This window comes from Lepidochelys kempii, chromosome 15 (genome assembly GCF_965140285.1).
Source record: "Lepidochelys kempii isolate rLepKem1 chromosome 15, rLepKem1.hap1, whole genome shotgun sequence".
Lineage (NCBI taxonomy): Eukaryota > Metazoa > Chordata > Testudines > Cheloniidae > Lepidochelys > Lepidochelys kempii.
The window spans coordinates 6,746,661-6,769,838 of record NC_136394.1 but is presented as its reverse complement, the minus strand read 5'-3'; the positions used below and the strand labels follow the sequence as shown (position 1 = coordinate 6,769,838).

At 47.8% G+C, this 23,178-nt stretch overlaps 1 long non-coding RNA gene across 1 annotated transcript in view; it reads left to right on the top strand.

Annotated features, from left to right (window-relative positions):
• The first annotated feature begins 794 nt into the window (after positions 1 to 794).
• The window catches only part of LOC140898678 (uncharacterized), an 81,120-nt gene continuing 58,736 nt past the window's right edge, over positions 795 to 23,178 (top strand). The window contains exons 1-2 of the long non-coding RNA XR_012155057.1: positions 795 to 990; positions 8,069 to 8,217. This is a non-coding gene — a long non-coding RNA (uncharacterized LOC140898678). The remainder of the gene's footprint in view (positions 991 to 8,068; positions 8,218 to 23,178) is intronic.

Genomic DNA, 23,178 nt, shown 5'->3' with positions numbered 1-23,178 from the left:
GACCCCCTGAAATACATAGAACTGTGAAGAGAAGGGTAGATGTAGGCAACAGAACTGTGCTGGTGGGTAGGAGAACTATTCCCCTCCCCCAACCAATACTAGTCATTTTCTGTATAGACTTTGGGGCAGCGCGTCCACCTGCACAGAATGAAGAGCATACCCCTGCCAGCGGGAAGCCGGCTGGCTCTGAGAGGCAGGCAGTGGAGAGACGCTGGAGAGGGTTGGTGAGCCTGCTGGGGGAGCAGGTGGATACTGCCTCTGCTGTAGCAAACCTGGTTTTCTTTGCATCACCATTCCCAGAATTACTGTGCCGGAAGTGGTATTGCCAGGATTAGGCCAAACCGAAGCTAGGTAACAAACACAGACTGACTGGCTTAGGGGATTGGTAATGGGCTATTGGATGTACTGCCTGTTGGCCACTGGTTCAAATCTTGGCCGGGGCAGCTGGTGTAGTGTATGTGTTGCCTCGATACCATGTGTGCTCTTTGTTGTCAGTCTCCAGGACTGGTGATCCTAAAACAGAAGCACTGTTTGGTGCTGAATGTTACATTCATGCAGTGGTGTTTTCTAAAGGCGGAAGGATGCCTCAATCTGTCTCAGCAACTCCTGAGACATGCTGTCATTGACTTCTTCAAGAAAAATCAAAGTACCTAAACTCTGTTCTTTGTTCAGCAGCCTTTACGTTCCCTGCACTATCGACTTGTTTGTGGACTACGCTTCCCAGGGTGAATCCGACGTCTCTTCCTCTCTCCCTGCAATTCTCAGAAATTGCAATATAGTGATAGAGAAGGTCTGAAACTGATGGATGAAAAGTCCGACCTGAGGCTCTCATACCTGATGAAGACAATGTGATGGGTGCACTTACCATACTAGAGAATGGGATGCTCTTGTTAGGTCACCATGGACATCATGCTTTATAACAAAGTGCCACCTGGCCGTGTTACAATGAAAACTGGAGATTACAAAAAGTCATCCCTCATGTTACACCAGGTAATGGCTTACACTGGGTAAAGATGGGCTTGATCCCTCAAGGGCCTGATCCCAGGGTGCTGCTGAGCACTCTCCCTGAAGTCAGTGGCAGCTGAGGGTGCTCAACCCCTAACAGGATTGGCCCAAGAGTTTGGATCCCAGCTCCTCTGAAGTTCAAGTTGAATCTGTGCTGAGATTTTTGGTTGGGCCTGTTATGCAGGGAGAAACCAGGCATAAACTTTGTATCTACCGGTGGCTGCTGGAGTTCAGATCTGGGCTTTTGATTATGGTCAGTCTTTAATAGGAGGTACATTACATACAATTTTATTTTCTAGCTTTTGATTGGGTGAGGAAGATAAGTCCAGAGACTAGGAGTCTTGAATGATAGTGTCCAATGGGCCAAGTATACAATATGGAAGGATGCAAAGGAAGGGTTCTCCAATATCCTAATACTCGGGAAACCTGGGTTCAATTCCATGTTCTGCCAGAGACTTCCTGTGTGACCTTGAGCAAGTCACTTAGCCTGACTGGGCCGCAGGTCCCCATCTATAAAATGGGGACAACCGCACTGCCCTACCTCCCTGTGGCGTTGTAAGGATAAATACCTTATGCACTGTGAGGCACTCAGATATGATGATGAGGGTCATGGAAGTGCCTACAATAGACAGAAGGCTACTTAGCTAGGTTCTGCCAAGCATTATTTGATTATTTTCCCCCTAGTTAATATGTTGGTTTTGCTTTACGGTGAGCTCTTAATGTCCACAAGGGATGTTTTATTACACACAGCCTTTTAAAAAGATGGTATAGTGGCTGCTACCTATGCTGCAGATAACTCACACCTGCACGGGGAAAAAAGACAGGAAAAGGGCAGGGGTGGGGAGCAGAACAGATGCTAAAGGGCAGAAGAGGGAAAAGTGGCAAGGCTAAAAATTTATATAGTTTTTTAAAGCTGTAGTGCTTCTTTCTGCTGTCACAGCACTCACCTTGTCTTTTTCCCTGCTGCCTCTTTACATTATACACCCTAAGTGGCTTTTATGTGCTTATTTCATTTAATGGCATCAGGCTTACAAGTGGTTGGTGAGCAGTCAAAATGAAAATCCTCATGCTTTTTTCTTCCATTAAATCAGAGATTGGAAGAAGAAACCATGCATTTTTTTCTCTCTGTCACTGCAGGACTGGTCCCTATAGTCCAGGCTCTGTGGCGAGCAAACCCTAAATTATGCACTCTGGTGCCAATTCTGTGGCACTCTGGTGAAAATTTTGCAACCAGCTTTACGTACATTTGAAGTATTGAAGGGTTTTATTGAATTAAATCTGCAAATGACTAACGCATTCAGCACAGTAGCCCTCAGATCATTCCTTGAGATACTAAATTCAATTTAATTTATGCTGTTACTGCATTTTCAGTATGCTCCACACTTTTGCATCGGCAATGTCTTCAAGGTAATCATTATGTTTCAGAGTCAACAGCGGCCATTGAAATGGGCAGGGCAGTTTGTGCTGCTTAGAGCTCTTGTTTCAGCCTCTCTGCATACTCTGGAAGTCAACATGCTGCATTTGTGACACTAGGTTTTCAGGGTTCACAGCCAGGAAGGCGAGAAACATTTTTCAAAATGAAATTACAGCAAGGGGTGAATTCCATGTGTGTGGAATCAGGGACTACATTGTCTACAATATGGTCACCGGTGCTTTGTTCAGTTCAGTTTTAAATAATGCAAGCATGCAGGGCTCTTACTTATCTCCCTTAGGAATCTATTTCACTGCCTAAATCCCTACTCACCTTATAACTCTGCTGTTGTAACCAATTTGTGATACTCATGTGGCCCAGTTTGAACAGACACAGCTGAGTTGCATCCACACAGCAGTGTTTGTCACCGTTATGCATCAGCCCTGTTTGTACATCCCCACTTACTGCACTGCCTAGCCGTGTTTGTATCAGTGCATCCTGGGAAAATCCGAGCACCTCTCCCAGAATGCCAAAGTGTGCAGAGCAACACCAGCAACACGTGACTTAGTGCTTGCTGCAGTATCCAACTGCCCTGAGGCCCCACTCTAGCAAAGTCATGGGTGCCGACCCTGTGGGTGCTCCATCGCTGGAGCACCCGCGGGAAAAAATAGTGGGTGCTCAGCACCCATCAGCCCCAGCTGTTCAGCGGCCATGCAAATCAGCTGTTTGGCAGCTCGGGGAGAGGCTTGGGGAGAGCGGAGACCAGCGACCAGGGGCTCGGGGAGGGGGCAGAGCAGAGGCGGGAAGAGGTGGTGTGAAGGCGGGACCTCAGGGGAGGGGGTGGAGCAGGTGCAGGAAGAGGCGGAGCAAAGGCAAGGCCTTGGGGGAAGGAGTGGAGTGGGGGCGGAGTCTGGGGGCAGAGTGGGGGTGGAGCACTCCCGGGGAAAAGTAGAAGTGGCACCTATGAGCAAAGCGCTTATGCCCATGCTTAACTTAAGCACGAGTGTAGTTGCATTAAGAACATAAGAACAGCCAGACTGGGTCAGACCAGAGGTCCATCCAACCCAGTATCTGGTCTTCTGACAGTGCCAATGCCAGGTGCCCCAGAGGGAGTGAACCTAACAGGTAATGATCTAGTGATCTCTCTCCTGCCATCCATCTCCACCCTCTGACAAACAGAGGCTAGGGACACCATTCCTTACCCATCCTGGCTAATAGCCATTAATGGACTTAATTTCCATGAATTTATCCAGCTCTCTTTTTAACCCTGTTATAGTCCTAGCCTTCACAACCTCCTCAGGCAAGGAGTTCCACAGGTTGACTGTGCGCTGAGTGAAGAACTTCCTTTTATTTGTTTTAAACCTGCTACCCATTAATTTCATTTGGTGGCCCCCTAGTTCTTATATTATGGGAACAAGTAAATAACTTTTCCTTATTCACTTTCTCCACATCACTCATGATTTTATATACCTCTATCATATCCCCCCTTAGTCTCCTATTTTCCAAACTGAAAAGTCCTAGCCTCTTTAATCTCTCCTCATATGGGACCCGTTCCAAACCCCTAATAATTTTAGTTGCCCTTTTCTGAACCTTTTCTAATGCCAGTATATCTTTTTTGAGATGAGGGGACCACATCTGTATGCAGTATTCAAAATGTGGGCGTACCATAGATTTATATAAGGGCAATAAGATATTCTCCATCTTATTCTCTATCCCTTTTTTAATGATTCCTAACATCCCGTTTGCTTTTTTGACTGCTGCTGCACACTGCGTGGATGTCTTCAGAGAACTATCCACGATGATGCCAAGATCTTTCTCCTGATTAGTTGTAGCTAAATTAGCCCTTGTCATATTTTATGTATAGTTGGGGTTATTTTTTCCAATGTGCATTACTTTACATTTATCCACATTAAATTTCATTTGCCATTTTGTGGCCCAATCACTTAGTTTTGTGAGATCTTTTTGAAGTTCTTCACAGTCTGCTTTGGTCTTAACTATCTTGAGCAGTTTAGTATCATCTGCAAACTTTGCCACCTCACTGTTTACCCCTTTCTCCAGATCACTTATGAATAAGTTGAATAGGATTGGTCCTAGGACTGACCCTTGGGGAACACCACTAGTTACCCCTCTCCATTCTGAAAATATACCATTTATTCCTACCCTTTGTTCCCTGTCTTTTAACCAGTTCTCAATCCATGAAAAGATCTTCCCTCTTATCCCATGACAACTTAATTTACATAAGAGCTTTTGGGGAGGGACCTTGTCAAAGGCTTTCTGGAAATCTAAGTACACTATGTCCACTGGATCCCCCTTGTCCACATGTTTGTTGACCCCCTCAAAGAACTCTAATAGATTAGTAAGACATGATCTCCCTTTACAGAAACCATGTTGACTTTTGTGCAACAATTTATGTTCTTCTATGTGTCTGACAATTTTATTCTTTACTATTGTTTCAACTAATTTGCCCGGTACTGACATTAGAATTACCGGCCTGTAATTGACAGGATCACCTCTGGAGCCCTTCTTAAGCCAATTGAAGTCAATGGAACTTGAGCACTTGCCTCGAGTTCAGCACATTGCTGAACAGGGATGGACTGCTGAATCAGGGCCTGAACGCGCCCGGAGAGGCGTCTAGGCAAACCGTTTTGGCTACTAGTGTTTAGTACTCCAAGAGGGCATTCTAGGCATTAGCGTGTGGTGCACCCTGAGACTAGAGGGAAAAACATACTGGATTTAAAATCCTCTGAGTTAGACCTCCCTTGGGACTTAGGCTAACACAGTCAGTCCAGCCCCTATGCATGACACAATGTACCCTCCTGATTAGTCTAGTGGTGGTGGGTGCTGGGGACGAAAACAAGCTGGGCCAGTTAATTTTGCCTGACAGTGCAAAGACATGTTACCAACTCACATGGGGCCAATATTTATCTAGTAAAGTGGTCACCAAGGGGTTAACTGGGTTGCTCAGAGTATTATGGGTTGGACCCACTCCACACCTCATGGACCTCATATTTTAGTCAGTGGGAGTCTTCCTCCCCACTTTGTTATGAGGCAATGAAGTGAAGCATAGAGTCAGAGATGTTAAGGCAGAGGTCTGACCTCCTGTACCTCACAGGCCACCATCTCCACCCAGCACCCTCACACTAAGCCCAGCAACCGAAAGGACATCAAAGTATCACAGCCCACAGGAGACGAGACTAATATGTGCCACAGGCAGAGAACAGGAGGGACTGAGGAGCACCAGTGCCCGAGGCCCCTGCAATGACAGGAAACAATTAAGTGAGATGTACCCTGGCAAGTGACCTGCAACCATGTGCTTCAGTGAAAGGCAAAAAAACCCCAAACTTCCTGCCAATCTGACCTGGAGGAAAAGTCCTTCTTGGCCCCAAACAGGGCAATCAGTTAGACCCTGAGTATGTGAGTAAGACCCAGACAGCCAAGGACCTGAGAGAGAGAAAACACTCAGTGTCACCTCAGAGCTCTGGCCCCCCACATTCACTTTCTCATCTCCAGCCATGGCCATTCCTGATGCTTCAGAGGAAGGAGATAAACTCTTCCCCCCTAAAAAAAAATCTCAGAATACATTGCAAGGTGGTTGGGAAACCCTTCCTGACCCCAGCAGATGGCTGGTTGAAACCCTGAAGCATGAGCTTTTAGGAAAAGCAGCAAGTTCCCAGCCTGCAATCTTATGACTAGACTTATTTTTGACACACTGAACAGTCCCTTTACAGAAGTTTAAATTTATATAATGCTTCCCCCCCCCCCCCGGCTTTTTACAGCACCTAGGGTTTGAAATGTACCATTTTTTAAAAATATCATTTGAAAACAAACTGGATTATTTCTCTGGGTTCAACTATTTTCCTGCTGTGCTGGCAATCCAAACACAATAGTAGGTGAGAATCGCAGTGTGAACTTGACTCTACACAAACAGGCAAAGGGACCAATCCATTTCTGCTCACCAACCCCAATGAAGTACCAAAAACGGCAACAATAAATTAGATTATTACAATTCTCCCTGTTTTAATAATTTGTTGGTTAGCAATAATAGCACAGAGAAGAATTTTTTTTAAGTATTGCCAACTCCAGGCTGCGGTGATTCAAAAATAATGAGTTACGCCCCCAAAATCATCAGATTGGCTTAAAAACCACAGGAGTTTTAAAAAATAACCCATTTGATATACGTTTTATTAGTCTCATTGTTTCTGGGTCTTTACAGAGCATTTGGGTCATGTTTTCAAGCTTTTCCTCCACAACCACAAGGGGTAGAAACTCTTAAAATGAAAGCTGAGATTTTCACATGGTCACATAACTCCAGGAGCTGGGGCCTCACCAAATATCATGACAGAATTTATGGCATTAGCGCTTCAGCCCTTACCTACTCCACAGGTGCTGACTTCCCGCCCCATTCTGTCCCCTCCCCTGAGCGCCGCATCCTCATTCCTCTCCCCTCCCCTCCAGAGCTTCCTGCACTTCGTGAAACAGCTGATCGTGGCAGAGAGGGGGAGGCACTGATCGGTGTGGCCCACTGGCAGACAGGAAACACTGAGGGAGGGAGGAGGGGCTGATAGGGAGGCTGCTGGTGGGTTCTTAGCACCCACCATTTTTTGCCCGTGCGTGCTCCAGCCCCAGAGCACCCACGGAGTCGGTGCCTATGATCTACTCCTTATTTAGAACTTTGTGTCAAGTGGAGGAAGGGGGGACAGGAAGATTGCTGTGAATGGGAGCATGGAGGTATGGGGGGGTACTTAGATTCAAGGGTGGGGAGGCAGCCAACTCCAGGCTGGGAAGGGGGAGCCCAGATCCTGGATGCCGCAGCGGTTGCTTCAGCCCCTATGTGTCCCTCTCTGGTCTCTGCTCCCCTGTGCGCACTCAGGCTTACGTAAAGGATGGGGGCCACCCAATATTTCCAGTGTGGTGGCACTTCCTTGAATCCACACTTACAGCATCTTCTCCCAGAAAAGAAGCTGACAGGGCCACTATCATGAGCACTTTTCCTTTGATGGCGGAGAGTGAGGAACGCATTTTGGGCCTTCAACCTCTGAGCATCACACGCAATGACCGTGTGTTTTGGAATTAGCTCTTTTCTGTTGAAGTTATTCATTTGCATTCCACAAGGCTTCTTTCTCCTTTGATGGGTTATTTAGTTACAGGGTCATACACAATTAAAATGTTTGCTCCTCCACTATAACGGGATTCAGCTAAGTGAAAACAATGCCAGTAACATCCCACTAGTTTTCAGGAAGTTCAAACACCAAATACTTATAACAATCACTTTGATCTATACTAACATGGAGGTGAATTGGCTCTGGCATGAGCTGACATCTGGTCTGCCAGCATGACAAGGATTTCAGAATTGTGCCACTTGACATCAGGGGTGGAACAGTGCCCCAGAGAGGTGAAAGTGCAGCTCCTCAAAGGTATGTAGGTTCTTAATTCCCACTGATTCAATGGTGCTCAAATACTTTTCAGGAATTGGGCCTAAGTGCCTTACCCAAGATTGCACAGGAAGTCTGTGGAACTGTAGGGAGTTGAACCCAGGTCTCAAAATTCCTAGGTTAACTTGCTAACCACCAGGCCACCCTGCCTTCTCCATAGTGGAGGGACCACAGACCACGTACCAACTCTCTCTCTTTCCCATATTGGCCTCATTTATAGGATGAAGAGGAGGAGAACCCTGCAGAACCCTGCAAACCCCACACAGACACAGGCAGAGGGGCAGTCACCCAACACATTACCCGCCGAGTCCTCTTGAAGACTAAATGATGGAGCTGAACAAGAGTGGCATCTTTCCTGCCTCTGCCAAGGTCTGTGGCTATGTCAGCAACACATCTCATGGTCTGTGGGATTAGCTACTGTAGTGACAAACTGGCTGATGTGTATGGTTTCAGAGTAACAGCCGTGTTAGTCTGTATTCGCAAAAAGAAAAGGAGTACTTGTGGCACCTTAGAGACTAACCAATTTATCTGAGCATAAGCTTTCGTGAGCTACAGCTCACTTCATCGGATGCATACTGTGGAAACTGCAGAAGACATTATATACATAGAGACCATGAAACAATACCTCCTCCCACCCCACTCTCCTGCTGGTATTTGCTTATCTAAAGTGATCACTCTCTTTACAATGTGTGTGATAATCAAGTTGGGCCATTTCCAGCACAAATCCAAGTTTTCTCACCCTCTGCCCCCACACACACAAACTCACTCTCCTGCTGGTAATAGCCCATCCAAAGTGACCACTCTCCCTACAATGTGCATGATAATCAAGGTGGGCCATTTCCAGCACAAATCCAAGTTTAACCAGAACATCGGGGGGGGGGGGGTTGTAGGAAAAAACAAGGGGAAATAGGCTACCTTGCATAATGACTTAGCCACTCCCAGTCTCTATTTAAGCCTAAAATAATAGCATCCAATTTGCAAATGAATTCCAATTCAGCAGTTTCTCGCTGGAGTCTGGATTTGAAGTTTTTTTGTTTTAAGATAGCGACCTTCATGTCTGTAATTGCGTGACCAGAGAGATTGAAGTGTTCTCCGAGTGGTTTATGAATGTTATAATTCTTGACATCTGATTTGTGTCCATTTATTCTTTTACGTAGAGACTGTCCAGTTTGACCAATGTACATGGCAGAGGGGCATTGCTGACACATGATGGTATATATCACATTGGTGGATGTGCAGGTGAACGAGCCTCTGATAGTGTGGCTGATGTTATTAGGCCCTGTGATGGTGTCCCCTGAATAGATATGTGGTCACAGTTGGCAACGGGCTTTGTTGCAAGGACAGGTTCCTGGGTTAGTGGTTTTGTTGTGTGGTATGTGGTTGTTGGTGAGTATTTGCTTCAGGTTGGGGGGCTGTCTGTAGGCAAGGACTGGCCTGTCTCCCAAGATTTGTGAGATTTGTGCTGGAAATGGCCCACCTTAATTATCATGCACATTGTAGGGAGAGTGGTCACTTTGGATAAGCTATTACCAGCAGGAGAGTGAGTTTGTGTGTGTGTGTTTGGGGGGGGGTGAGAAAACCTGGATTTGTGCTGGAAATGGCCCACCTTGATTATCATACACATTGTAGGGAGAGTGGTCACTTTGGATAAGCTATTACCAGCAGGAGAGTGAGTTTGTGTGTGTGTTTGGGGGGGGGGGGGTGAGAAAACCTGGATTTGTGCTGGAAATGGCCCAACTTGATTATCATACACATTGTAGGGAGAGTGGTCACTTTGGATAAGCTATTACCAGCAGGAGAGTGAGTTTGTGTGTGTGTTTGGGGGGGGGGGGGTGAGAAAACCTGGATTTGTGCTGGAAATGGCCCAACTTGATTATCATACACATTGTAAGGAGAGTGATCACTTTAGATAAGCTATTACCAGCAGGAGAGTGGGGTGGGAGGAGGTATTGTTTCATGGTCTCTGTGTATATAATGTCTTCTGCAGTTTCCACAGTATGCATCCGATGAAGTGAGCTGTAGCTCATGAAAGCTCATGCTCAAATAAATTGGTTAGTCTCTAACGTGCCACAAGCACTCCTTTTCTTTTGGCTGATGTGTATGCACATCATTGCCCTCTGCTGGACAGGATTGGAGCTCCTCTATTGCGTGTCATCAACTCTAGACTGCGAACAGAGGTTTTTCCATAGTTCAAGAGGTAGGGCTTGTGGTTTTGGAGCGGGCGGATCTAGCCCAGTGAGAGTCCCAGGTGGGATCCAGTCCCATCTTGGCGTGAAGTTCCCAGTGGCTATGGTGAGCAGCACTTTGGTAACTATGGATTCCTAAGTGGCCATGGATTTATTACAATCTACACATCCAATGGGGTCATTGCAGCTGCTTCAAGAAGCACAACTGGAGATTTCCTGGCGTGGGTGAGTTACAGTCTAGCCTTCATTTTGGATTAGCCAGAGCTGCATGCAACCTGATGCTTCTGCTGCATGGGGTTCACTGCAAACATGTCCATTGGGTTCACTGAGCATGAGTTCACACACCTCTAGAGAATCATTTCCAATTCAAATTAAACCCGGAGCTCTGTCCAAACCACAGAGCGATACCTGTTCTCTGGTGGTTAGACCTTCTGCTACTGGGGGCTTTGTCTGGTGTCTATGTGAAGCCATGAACTGGTCTCAAGTCAGCTTGCAGCTGGGCCCAAATTCCCTTGAAAGGTTCTAGCCAGCTCGCTTGGCTCATGTATCTTGCCTCCATGCTCAGAGTCACCCTGATCACCAGGCGTGGGGTCAGGAAGGAATTTCCCCCCAACTCAGATTGGCAGGGACCATGAGGTTTCTGCCTTCCTGTGCATGGGTCATTGGGGAATATTTCATCTAATCAGTTGCCTGCCACTGCAGAGGCCTCAGGCATTGGTGGCACCTCAGCCTCTCCCACATTAATCTCCTGAGCGCTGAAATGCTTTATCTACTCCCAGTTATTGGGCTCAGGCTAGGAGTAACTGGTGAGAAGCACTGGCTTGTGCTACACAGGCAGTCAGACTGGGTGATCAAATGGTTATCGCTTCTGGCCTTACATTTTTTTAATCTGGATCCGACCATCCTCAAACTTTGGAGGAAGCTTCAAAATCCAGGCCAGAATGCTGTGGCTGGAGGAGCTCAGATTCAGGACTAGCTTTTTATTTGCCTGGAATAACCCTCTGACCTATACGGTAACTTGCCTCAAAATCTGCCAGACACACAAGGCTTGCCTTGCTTTCTTCTTGTGACTTTCCTACCCCGAGTTCCGTCCACAGGGTGTCATTTCAGTGGGTGCAGCTCTCTAGACAGCTACTGAACTGGTACCGTGGCACTGTGATCTATCCATCTCCTCATCCTCTCTCTCTCTCTTTCTCTCCCTCTCGTTCCTTCTTTCCTCGCAGCTGCGCTCTCCTTCTGCTCCCGCGTCCCGCGCTCTCCCTCTGCTCTGCCTCAGAGACATACATAACTCTCCCGTGAAATATATACAGTGTAAATATATAAAAAGCTGGCGTTTGCCTGCTGCTTATGTATTCATGAAATAGTAAATAAATTTTATGGGATAATGTGAAGGCTGCCAGGGAGCAGGAAGATGAAAACTAAACCTCTAATGAGACTCAGTGTCAGCTTAGCACACTCGGTATCGATCTGCTGGCTCCATCTGAAGCCAGTATGTGTGTGGGGGGGGGCAGCTTTTCCACAGCACCAGCCCCGGGCTTCGCTGACATGACACTTTTATATCATTTGGAGGGGGTCATAAACTAGCCGAGGCTGGACATGCATGGTGAGGGGGGAGCAGCACGGTCATCTCCCTCCCACAGCCGCTCAGGGTGAGTTCCCAGGCCGGGGAAGTCAGAGGCCCAGGGGGTTGGGGTGGAATGGGGGAGTAGCGTGAGATTGGAATGGGGAGTGGACATGGGAGGGGAGGTCACAGCGTGTGGGCTGAAGGGAGAGGAAATGGGGTTATTGCAGCATGTGGGGCTCGGAGGAGAAGGGGAACAGCCCCTGAGGTGCAGGGGCAGGGAAATGCCTTGTGTATAGGGAAGATGGGGTCAAACTCCATGGGATGTGGGGGGTCAGAAAGCACAGCATGTAAGGTGGTGGGGAGAAAGATGGCAGTATGTGGGAGCGAAGCATGCCAGCAGGGTGGGGCATGGGGCAGACGGCGCTGAGGGCAAGTTCTAGTCTCCACTTTTTCTAGCTGTCTCCCTGTCCGGTCTTCCAGGCCTCTCCTTGCACATGCGGGGGCCTGCTGAGCAGTTTAGGTGGCCAGGAGCTCCGGGTTCCTCCTTGCCCTGGCTCTGAGTGGTCACTTCGGATGCTGGTGGCTCTGTTGGTGAAAGGCCAGGGCCAGGGCCTTCGGCACAGGACAGGCTGTGAAAGAGTTAAGTGACGAGCTGGTTTTCTCTGGTGCCTGCTGCCTGCAACCGGCCTCTCTGCTGCCAAGAGAACAATCCAGACAGTGCAGCTGGCTCAGCGATGGCCTACAATTTCCCCACGCAGCAGTGTGTGGAATTGCACAGGCAGGGAGGGCGGAACGCTGCCCCCGGTTGCCCTCCTGCTGGCGCCTGCCAAGGGCACGCTGAAGGGGCAGCCATTATGTTCTGCAAAGCACTTCCCTCTGCTCCCTTAATCCTCTGCTCCGGGACCCGAACCACACAGGGAGCGGCAACCTGGGGGTCAGAGGAGCCTTGGCAAAGAACCGACCCCGGGGGAATTAATAGGACAACAGGGAGAGTCTTTGCCACTTGGAAGAAATAACAAGCTCTATTGCTAGCATCCTCCCAGCACAATAGCCTTTCAGCTACACCTCCGCAAGCCTCCCTGTTCTGCCTTGGTTTGCATCAACAATATGACACCCTTCCTTCAGGGTCCAACTGGCAGGAGAATCCTCCCCAGATGTGCCTAGCAGGTGGGGGGTGAGGTCATCACTCAGGGAGCTGTGGGGAATCTATCTCCAACGAACTGCAGATTTCCCAGTCCTTGTGGTGTTCCCAGTCCTTTATCCGTGTTATCCCTTTATCCCTGGTAGCACCTGGTATAATCAAGGTTGCATTAGGACTTTCATTATAAACAGACCCCCCTTTTATTATTACAGTTGTTACTATGGCTAAGATTTTGGGTGCCCGATTCCCATTAAAAATGAGGGGAATCGGACATCAAGCCAAACTTTGTTATATGCCACAATAATGACCTATTGTGCCAGGCACTGAAGAAATGTTAGGCCCAGATCCTCAAAGGTTCTTCAGAGCCTAACTCCCAGTCATTCCAATGGGTGTTAAGCACCTTTGAGTCCAGCCCCAAAGAGCTTCCACTTTAAATAGATGACAGACAGATGTTTGAACAGGTGGGAAACTGAAGCGCATAGAGGTTAAGTGACTTGCCTAAAGCTATGCAGTAATTCTGTGGCAGAGCCAGGCATTGTGCCCTGATCTCCTGGATCTCACACTGAGGCCTTCTTAACCACAAACTCATCCTTTGCTTTTCCCTTTTTTATAATGTTCTGAAAAATTCTCCTCTGCTGCTGAAATTTCCCCTGCTCAGGCTTTGCCTGAAGGCGGAATTTGAGGGAAGGGGGCAGTGAAAGTATTATTAAGATTCCTTCAGCCATTTTTGAGCTATGCAAGAGTGAGAAAAACAAATCAGTATCCCCTTCCTATTGCAATACCACTTGAAGATGCTTTGTTTGCTCGTCTCTAGCTCAAAAATGGCTGAAATTATAAAAAAGGGTAATTTGGGGAATCCCCAGACATTGGTTATTTTACTTTCCCCGTGTATAGTCCCAACTATCTGACCATCGCTAACTGCTTTAAGAACGTACAATCATTAAACCTCACAACCACCGCGTGAAATAGGTCAGTGTCGTTATCACCCTATTGTACAGTTTGGGAAACCGGAACACAAGGAGGTGAAGGAGTCTTACAGCGAATTAGTCTGGCAGAGCTGGGAAAAGGACCCAGAAGCCCCAATTTCATTCATGTAATCTATTCAGAAGGCACCTATTGTCATGTGTCTGAATGCAACATACAAACAGAGACAAAACTTTAAAAATATTATGGTCAAAGGACCCAGCTGACAACTAAAATACCCTGCCAGACTGCATAAAATGTGGCATAAGAGTAGACGCAGTACTCGAGCAGATCATATGTTTTCCAAAGCAACAGATTTCCACTGGAAAACGTTGATTCCACAACACTGAAAAGTTTCGCAGGAATGTATCAATTTCATCAAAATTTTTGCAGAAAATGATTGAAACATTTCGTTTTGACTTTAATGTGTATAACAGAATATATAAAAGTTTAAATGATCCAGACAAAACAAACCATTTCAATAAGGTCCAAATGAAACATTTTGGGAATATGTTCTTTCACAAAAAATTCTGAGATGGTAACATTTTGTCCCGATGCGGCTGAAATCAAATTTTGCAATCTCAGAATTTTCTGCAGGAGGGGAATTCCAAATTTCGACTGACTCTACTCAGTACGAATGGCTCTCAACTCCTCCCCCCATGCCACGCCACCCCACCCCAGAAAAGGAATCAGTTCTTCAGGAGTTCAGAGAAAGATCAGGCTCACTGATTCCTTAGAGCAGAGGTGGGGTGAGGCTGGGGAGAGAAGGCAAATGGCCTTTTCAGCAACTACAGTATGTTCTTGCAAGATGACTGTGAGGAATTAAATCACAGCCCTACATGTCCCAGCTGAGGTCAGACCCCACAATGCAAGGTGCTGGAAGCTACAGTCCCTGCCACAGAAAGCTTGCAGTGTAAATAGACAAAGGGTGAGAGCAAAACAAAGTGGTTTGCCCAAACTCACATACCAAGTTAGTAACAGAGCCAGGACTAGAACTCCACTTTTCCAGTGCCTTGTGCAGTACCCTATGTGCTGGCCCACAAAGAGCAGCCCCTAGGGAAAGTGGTTGCTGCAAAAAATAGGTTTGGGGGGGTATGCTGGGGTGTCGAAATTTCACACTGGTTAACCATGGGTTAACAGGACCCTGAGTCCAATTAGGGCACTGGCTGGAAGGGTGTTAGGCATAATTGATGTTCACTCCAGCTTGGGAGGAGCTGGGTCTTTGTAAAGGAAGAAGCACAGGGCAGTGGGAAGAAGGCTAGGGAGGACACCCAGGAGAGGGGTAGCTGGGAGTTTTTTCTCTTGGGCTAAAGCCAGGACCAGAGGATCCTAAGACAGAAGGAAGCCTACAGGCAGGGAAGCCTGGGGCCAGAGGTGAGTTGTCCTGGGCAGGAGGGAGCCACAAGCAGTGGTGGCAAAGCCGAAGGGGTGTTTGGACTGAACAACTGTGAGTGGTTGCAGGGAGAAAGGGATGAACTCTGCAATGGTTCCCTGGGTGGTAGAGAGTGAAGAGACCTGTGGGGAGCAGGAAGACTCTAGTGGGGTGAGGGGGAAGCCTGTGGGGGGGCAGGAAGATAGGGGCAAGCCCTGTGGTGAACCTTGACACAAGAGAAGGACCCATGCCTCTGGGGAGGAGCCCTTGGGGGTGCTGAGGAAAGGCCTGGGGATAAGGCCTGAAGAAAGGTTAATGGTAGGAAGGAGTCTAGGGAGGCAGCAGTGAAGTATCTGCTGGAACAGCCCTGGATGCTCATCCTGTGGTCTCTAGCCTGGTGTAGAAGGAGGGCCTGGATTTCCTGGCAGCCACTGGGCAGACATCATGAAGCCCCTTGACATCAGGGGACAGGGTTGATTTAAAACCCTGAGAGCAGGGTGGAAGGGCTGAGGCTAGGTGGAAGAACTGCAGATTCTCTGTTGGACCCTGTCCACATGGAAGGGGTAGAACTAAGATATGACCTTGCCGGAGCAGATCACCATGGGATTGGCATGACCACCTGCAGGGGCTGCTAAAGACCTGCTATGTCACGCCCTGCCATGAGGAGGCGCACCAGTGCTGAGTCAACTCTTCTTCAGGGATCTCCCAAAGAAAGCGGGATTGATCACTTGTATGTTATTATGGATAGTGGAGATATTTAGTATTTGACAGAGAAACCTTCAAATCAGGATCACAAATTGCTGTATGACATTAGTTAATTTTAAACCCTAAAAGATCCCTGTGTTGTAGAAAAGGATTTATGGATACTACCCCACCCACCACTGAAATGCAGCCCACTCTGAGGTGAAACACAGCAGTCACTGAACAGCAACATGACACAACAGTGTAGGTTGGGCACTAAACACACTCTTTTATGATGCCCCGTGTCTGGTCTCAGAATCACTGTCCAAAACAATAGGTGATCTTGGTTTCTTTTATCCAAGAATTCCCGCAGCATTTCCAGTCTCTGCTCACTGCCTATGCAATATAGAGGGAGACCCCTTCTCTTATTCTGCCAGTGAAGTGCAGCTATTTCTGAGGTGGAGCAGAAAAGCTGTTTAACTGCCTACAACAAAGTTGCCTAACAACTTAACACCCTTTCCCCCCCCCGCCCCCAAAATCTCCCTATTAAAAATACTGCTGTGGTATATTTAAAACAAGATATTGCTTGCTCCTGGGCGTCTATTCCTCAGGGACTATGATTAAGCCCCTGGCCTGGGGCCAGATGCATCCCTTCATCCAGATATCCAATAGACAGCAAGCTCTGGACTCCCCTACTATTTAGTCTTCAGGACACTCTCCGCTGTGTCAGGTCTCTTTAAGGGAGTGGAGGCTGGTAGGGGGGGTCTGTTCCCATTGTGCTCTCAAGAGGTTAGATGAGCAAGGAGGGTTTTCCTGTTTGAGTCCTTGCCTGTGTGCCCCTTCCATGGAGGGGCTACGGCACACAAGCTTCTCCATGATGCAAACCCAATCCTGTCCCAGTGCCAGACTCCGCTGTGGGGCAGCTTCCTCTTGGTGCTCTCCATCCTGCAGAGGTCCTGAGCACCCTACCAAAGCCAGCAGAGGAGATGCAGCCCCGCACAGGCCTGGGCCCTTTCTTCATTGCAGAGAAAGTCAATTGTGTGGTGAGGTGGTGCCTGGGCTGCAGGGGACTCCTTTGCCTTCCTTCATCCCCTCCGCCTTTGTGGTTTGCATCCTCCTGACTTCTGCCCTTTGGGACTCCCTGCACAACCTGGTCCTGAGGGTTAGCAGGTTGCACCTGTCCTCAATCTCTCAGCTGAGAGGCAAATGGCTGAACGTACCAGGCAGGGGTAGGGATGCTGACACAGAGACAGCTGTGGAATAAAACAATAGGTGTTTTGCAGACCCGTCTTTCAATGCTGTTAAATAACCTTCAGCAGAGCTGCTATGGCTACTTCCAAACCAAACACACATTCCTGTCTCCTCTCTCCCTGCCCCCTCCCTCTTTTTTTTTTTTTTTTTATGGAGGGAATGAGATGGAGAAGTAAAAATTATTAACCCCAGGGTCAGCTCTGCCTGCCTCATTCCTCTCTCTAGCTTCAAGCACTTTCTCCCTCATCTGTTTTACAGACAGTGATGTTCAGCTCAACACATTTGCATACGCTTATTGCATTTATTTTAGTCTTTATCTATTTTTTAAAGAGACAGGGTCTCATTATTTTCCTCCAGCTTGTAGTTAAAAGCCTTCTTCCTGGGGCCTTTCTTTGTTGTTTTCCCCCTCCTTCATTTGTTATGTGTGGAGCACGGAAGGGAATGTTTGTTAGCTTCTTTTCCTGATTTTCCCCCAGTTTCACTTTTTCTTCCTGTGTATTTCACCTTGATTGTGTTGAGGTGAGTGTGCACAAATACCATAGAGCCAATAAGACCATTAATGATGAAAGAATTTATAGTGTTGCAAACTCTTCTGGTTTTAGCAGGACTCTTGAGAATACTAGTGTTTTCTAGAACAGGGGTTCTCACCCTTTTTCTTTCTGAGGCATGCTTTAAAAATTACATGGCCCACTTGTGCCAGAAGAACTGGTTTTTTTTCTGCATATAAAAGCCAGGGCCAGCATTGGGGGTTAGCAAATAGTGCAACTGCCTGGGCCCCATGCCACAGGGGGCCCCGTGAAGCTAAGCTGCTCAGGTTTCGGCTTCAGCCCCAGGTGGTGGGGCTTTGGCTTTCTGCCCTGGGCCCCAAAAAGTCTAATGCCGGCCCTGCTTGGCAGCCCCCCGAAACTTGCTTGTGGCCCCCAAGGGGGCCCTAGACTCCGGGTTGAGAACCACTGTTCTAGAAAACCCCAGCTTCTGGAGTCATGTGAATATGAGAAAAATCTCCACTTTCACTTTTGAAAAAGTAAGTTTCTAGCCCCCAGGGCTGCAGAGAAATGCTTGAACGTGTTACCTGAGTGCGCTCTAAAAGCTCAGAAACCAAAGGCAAAGGGGGGAATAAAACCAATAACTTCTTTAAAAAAAATCCTGATTTAAGCTAGTCTCATGATACTGGGGGAGGGTGGCAGACATGGTTTTGAAAGTTTGGGGGTGGTAGTTCAAGATCGCTAATGTACAGAGAGTCTTTGATTTTACTCTGGAGAAGCTCCCGTGGTGACTCAGCCACAGTGAGACTCTGCAGTGCATCATGGGAGGTGTAGTCGGGCCAGAGCATAGGATCCATAGGAGGGAATGGGCACATGGGGGACCCAGAACTACTGCCATGAGACACCGTGGTAGCTCAGGCAGATGCAAAATTGAACATTGATCCAACCTGAAGTAAAAGGTTTCATTCACTCAGCATGGATTTGTCAAGAGCAAATTGTGTCAAACCAACCTAATAGCTTTCCTTGCCAGGGTAACAAGCCTTATGGATGGGGGCAGGAAACGGTAGACATGGTATATATTGACTTTAGTAAGGGTTTTGGTACTGTCTTGCATGACCTTCTCAAACAAACTAGGGAAAAACAACCTAGATGGAGCTACTCTAAGGTGGGTGCATAACTGGTTGGAAAATCGTTCCCAGAGAGTAGTTATCCATGGTTCACAGTCAAGCTGGAAGGGCATAATGAGTGGGGTCCCACAGGGATCAGTTCTGGGTCCACTTCTGTTCAACATCTTCATCAATAATTTAGATAATGGCATAGCGAGTACACTTTGTGGACGATACCAAGCAGGGAGAGGTTGCAAGTGCTCTGGAGGATAGGATTAACATTCAAAATGATCTGGCCAAACTGAAGAAATAGTCTGAAGTAAATAGGATGAAATTCAATAAGGACAAATGCAAAGTACTCCATTTAGGAAAGACCAATCTGTTGCACACATACACAATGGGAAATGACTGCCTAGGAAGAAGAACTGGGGAAAGGGATCGGGGTCATGGTGGACCACAAGCTAAATGTAAGTCAACAGTGTAACACTGTTGCAAAAAAAGAGAACATTATTCTGGGCTGCATTCGCAGGAGTGTTGTAAGCAAGACACGAGAAGTAATTCTTCCGCTCTATTCCACGCTGATACGGCCTCAACTGGAGTATTGTGTCCAGTTCTGGGTGTCACATTTCAGGAAAGATGGGGGCAAATTGGAGAATGTCCAAAGAAGAGCAACAAAAATGATTCAAGGTCTAGAAAACATGACCTATGAGGGACGATGGGGATAAAATGGGATTTGTCAAGGCTGGAGAAGAGACGACTGAGAGGGGACACAATAACAGTTTTCAAGTACATAAAAGGTTGTTACAAGGAGACAACATGGGGACTATGGTACTACTCAAAGTGAGAATATGGCATTTTCATCCTGAGCTGGAAGGTCTCTGGGGCAAGGACTGTCTCTCTCTCTGGGTATCTACAGCACCTAGCCCAATGGGGCCCTGATCTCAGTAGAGGCTGCTAGGCAGTCCTGAAAAATAAATAAGTAGGGGGATCACACACTTCGTAGCTCCTGTAGGCAGAGCGCAGCACACACACCAGGCCTCCTTGCAGTGAGTCCTTGAAAGTGGGGGGAAGGAGGCTGCAAGTCCCCCCCCCCCACCCCTCCCTATTGCCAGGGGCTCTGTGTTCCACATTACCCCTCCCACCCACGCTGGGGGCTCTGTGTCCTACATTCTCCCTCACCCCATGCCAGGGGCTCTGTGTGTGCCCCCCCACCCCACTTTCTCCCTTGTCAGGTGTCTTTGTGCTTCCCCATTTCCCCCTCCCTGCCTGTGATTTCTTTCTGCCTGTGAGCCAAGGCCTTCAGGGTGGCAATATTTTAAACAGTCTGGGCAGAGCTGAGATTGGGTGGCGTTATGCTGGGAGGTGTCAGTATCTGACATCATCCAAATCTTTGATCTATAGACCATTACAGAGGCACCTGGAGCTGTGACGCTGCTAGCCAGAGGCTAGGGACTCTGGGTGCCCTCCATGCCCCCCTTCCAGTGTTCTGACTTTTCACCAAATAAAAGTTCTGCCCATTAATGCCTAGAACATACCCTGAAATGCTGGGATTGATCAGCTGCAGTGCTCAGTGTCTATCATCTTCCAGACAAGGGAAGCTGAGAAATTGAGTGTAAAGGTCAAGAAGGATGGGGAAGAAAGTGCAAAGACTGGGGGCAGGCACATGGGTGATCAGGCTGGTATCAGTGAGTGCATGGAGGAAGCCGGGTCAGTGCAATGAGAGCAGCTAATTAGAGAGGGGTGGTGCAGAGAAGGACTTTGAGAATGAAGCTTGAATTTATCTTGGAAAAATCTGGCCTGAATGGATCTGCCTACTTCCCCAGAAGTGGGAATTGCTTTCACTTTAAATTGTACAGTTTCTCCCTTTATTTTGTACCTGTTTATGTTCAGACATGCTGGGAATCGGGACCATTTGTTGGCTTCCCCACCTTGGTGGAGGTGCCTCGGGTTTGCTCTGATTTATGCCAGCCCTCCTGAGGGCTGTGGTTTGGCTTCTCTGTGGTGTCGAGCAGCCCAGAAACTTTGTGGCAGTGTGTGCAACAGAGGTTCCCTGACAGGTCCCACCATGTTTCCCCTCCCGGGTCTGTCCTCAGCCTCCTCTCTCCCCAGAACACCCCGTGAATTGATGCTTGCAGGGCTGGCAGCATAGGGCCATTTATGGTCGGCTGACACTGCCTGCACAGGGGGATTTCCCCCGGGTCTTTTAAGTCACACTTCTGGCTCCATGTGCCCCTGGAGTAGTGTGTAAAGGGGCACCAAGACAGGAGACAGAATCTATCCCCATGGAAGGAAACCACTGCTCTAGAGAGATGCTTGGGCCATCCTTTTAGCTATAGCTCTTCATGTGTAAACTTCATACCCCAGCTTTCTTGCCTGGGTCCCTGTTAGCTGTGCTGGGAGCAGGGCAGGTATGAGTGGACAGGTCGAGTAGCGGCGTGACTTAGATCCTGGGGGTATCCCCACTAGATTTCTGACCAGGATTTAAGAATAACCCAAGAGACTGCCCTGAGAATCCATCCCAGGCTTTCCATGAAGCCAAGGGCATGCTGGTGCAGGACTTCAGGAGGTCTGGTGACTACCTGTACCTGTTCAGTAGGGGCATGGTCAGTAAAGTTGTGCACCTCATTATGGGGTCTCAGTGCCTTGATGCAAGAAATTCCCCTGAGACATTGCAGGTGTTAATTTAGATTGGACTCCTGATCGTTTCAGAAAGATGGTGCACATGGTGGCAGCTGCTTGCAAAACAATGGGACACTTCCCTTTTATTTCTCTGGGGCGTCCATTGTAATGTGACACTGACATGATCAGGGATTGCAGGGTAACTACAGAATCTCTGGAAATTACTTTATTCGGGCCCTGTACAAAGAAGCGTGACAGGCTCAACCAGCTAGCACAAAACTCCTGTGCTTCTCTTTCCTGGACCAGAGGAGCCCACCACAGTTCTGATGACTATGGGAGAGCAAAATAATGGGGTGCGGGTTTCCAGGAGACACCAAGCTCATTAGAAATGCGGTGCAAGGTTTTTTTGTTTTCCAGAATGGCTGGAATTATCCATGTACAAAAAGCTTATTTCTTAACATGTGTCATTCGGAGGCCCTTTTCACTGCATCTTTGTTGTTGTTAAAACCTTGATGACAAGGTTGTCTTTGGCAGAAAAAATCAGTCACTTTGTTAAATTCCTCCTTGCTTGGAAAACAAAAGCCATAGAGCTGGCGGTCTGAGCACGTCCTATCCAGCCTTAGTAATGTTGGAGTCAACGTAAATGCCTCTCCCCTAAAATAGCTTCCCTCTTACATCAACAACTGGTGCTGCATCTGGTTGAGCCCCTATTGAGGACTGAGTTACTAAACAAAACTAGCATGTTTAGACTCTGTGGTGTATTTATTGATGTGGAAGGGGGCGGGGGGGGTTGAGATTCAGGACAGGAAATCAATGCAAAGATGGGGGGGGGTTAAAGAAAAAGTGAGCCTCAGCTAATACAAACATAGAATCCAATGCAGAAGAGCCAGACTGTAGGATGGCTACCCACAGAGAAAAGTTCTCTTTACATGATGCTCCTTAAAAATGACACTGCTGTTAAGGCAAAACACACACAGCCAAATTAAAATGGACCCACTATCAGGGCCATGTTCACAAACATAATTTCCATATTTTTCTCTCTCAATTTCAGTGACTTTTTTTGGCATGTCCAAGTGAATCTTAGCTAACATTCACAGCCCCTGCTCTGTGTTAAAATCCCGAACTCCTCCCTAGCGCTCTCCCAGAGAAGCAAAACCTTACACCCCAAACAGCTCAGACCCATCTTTGCTTGTTTGGAGGATTGGAATAAAACCCTCTAGCTGAATTCAGAGCTGGCAAGAACGGCCTGATTTCTAGGATCTGTCTGTCGTTGTGAACAGCATAGAAGGTTAGGTTTTTGATTCGGGTCCAGATCCTCAAAGGTATTTCGGTGCCTACCTCTCATTGATTTAAATGGCAGCTCAGTCCCGAAATATTTTGAGGATCTGATCCTTTGTAGCTGTGGAATCAGTTTGCTTTGCTGAAGTCTCTCTGTGAATCTCATGCCGGTGAAAGGATGAGGTCTCTTCCAACCCTAATCTTCTATGATGGCATTCTAACAGCTGGTCAGTCATTCCCAGAAGAGGGACAGCACCACAAGCATCCCGACTTTGCTCCACTAATGTGCTTCATTTTTTGGTTTTGAGGGATCATCTCCAGGCATAAGAAAGGAGCCCTGTCTCTGAGCCTCCTCAGTCACTTACCTGCTTCCTTCCTGGAACTGATGTCCTATTTGAGGCCCTGAAACCTGTTTATGGAACTCACCGTGGCTGCTAATGTTTAAAGTTCCATGTGTGAGAGGAAGGGCAGTCCAGTGCCGGAGGTGCTAGCCTGGGACTCGGGAGACCAGGGTGTGAGTCCCTGCTCTGTTGCACACCTCTTGTGGGACCACAGGCAAGTTCCTCTGTGCCTCAGTTCCCCATCTGTAAAATAGCCCTTCCCTATTAGCCATATCTCTCAGGGGTGTTGTGAGGCGAAGTGCGTTACCAATTGTGAAGTGCCTCAGATACTACAGTACTGGGG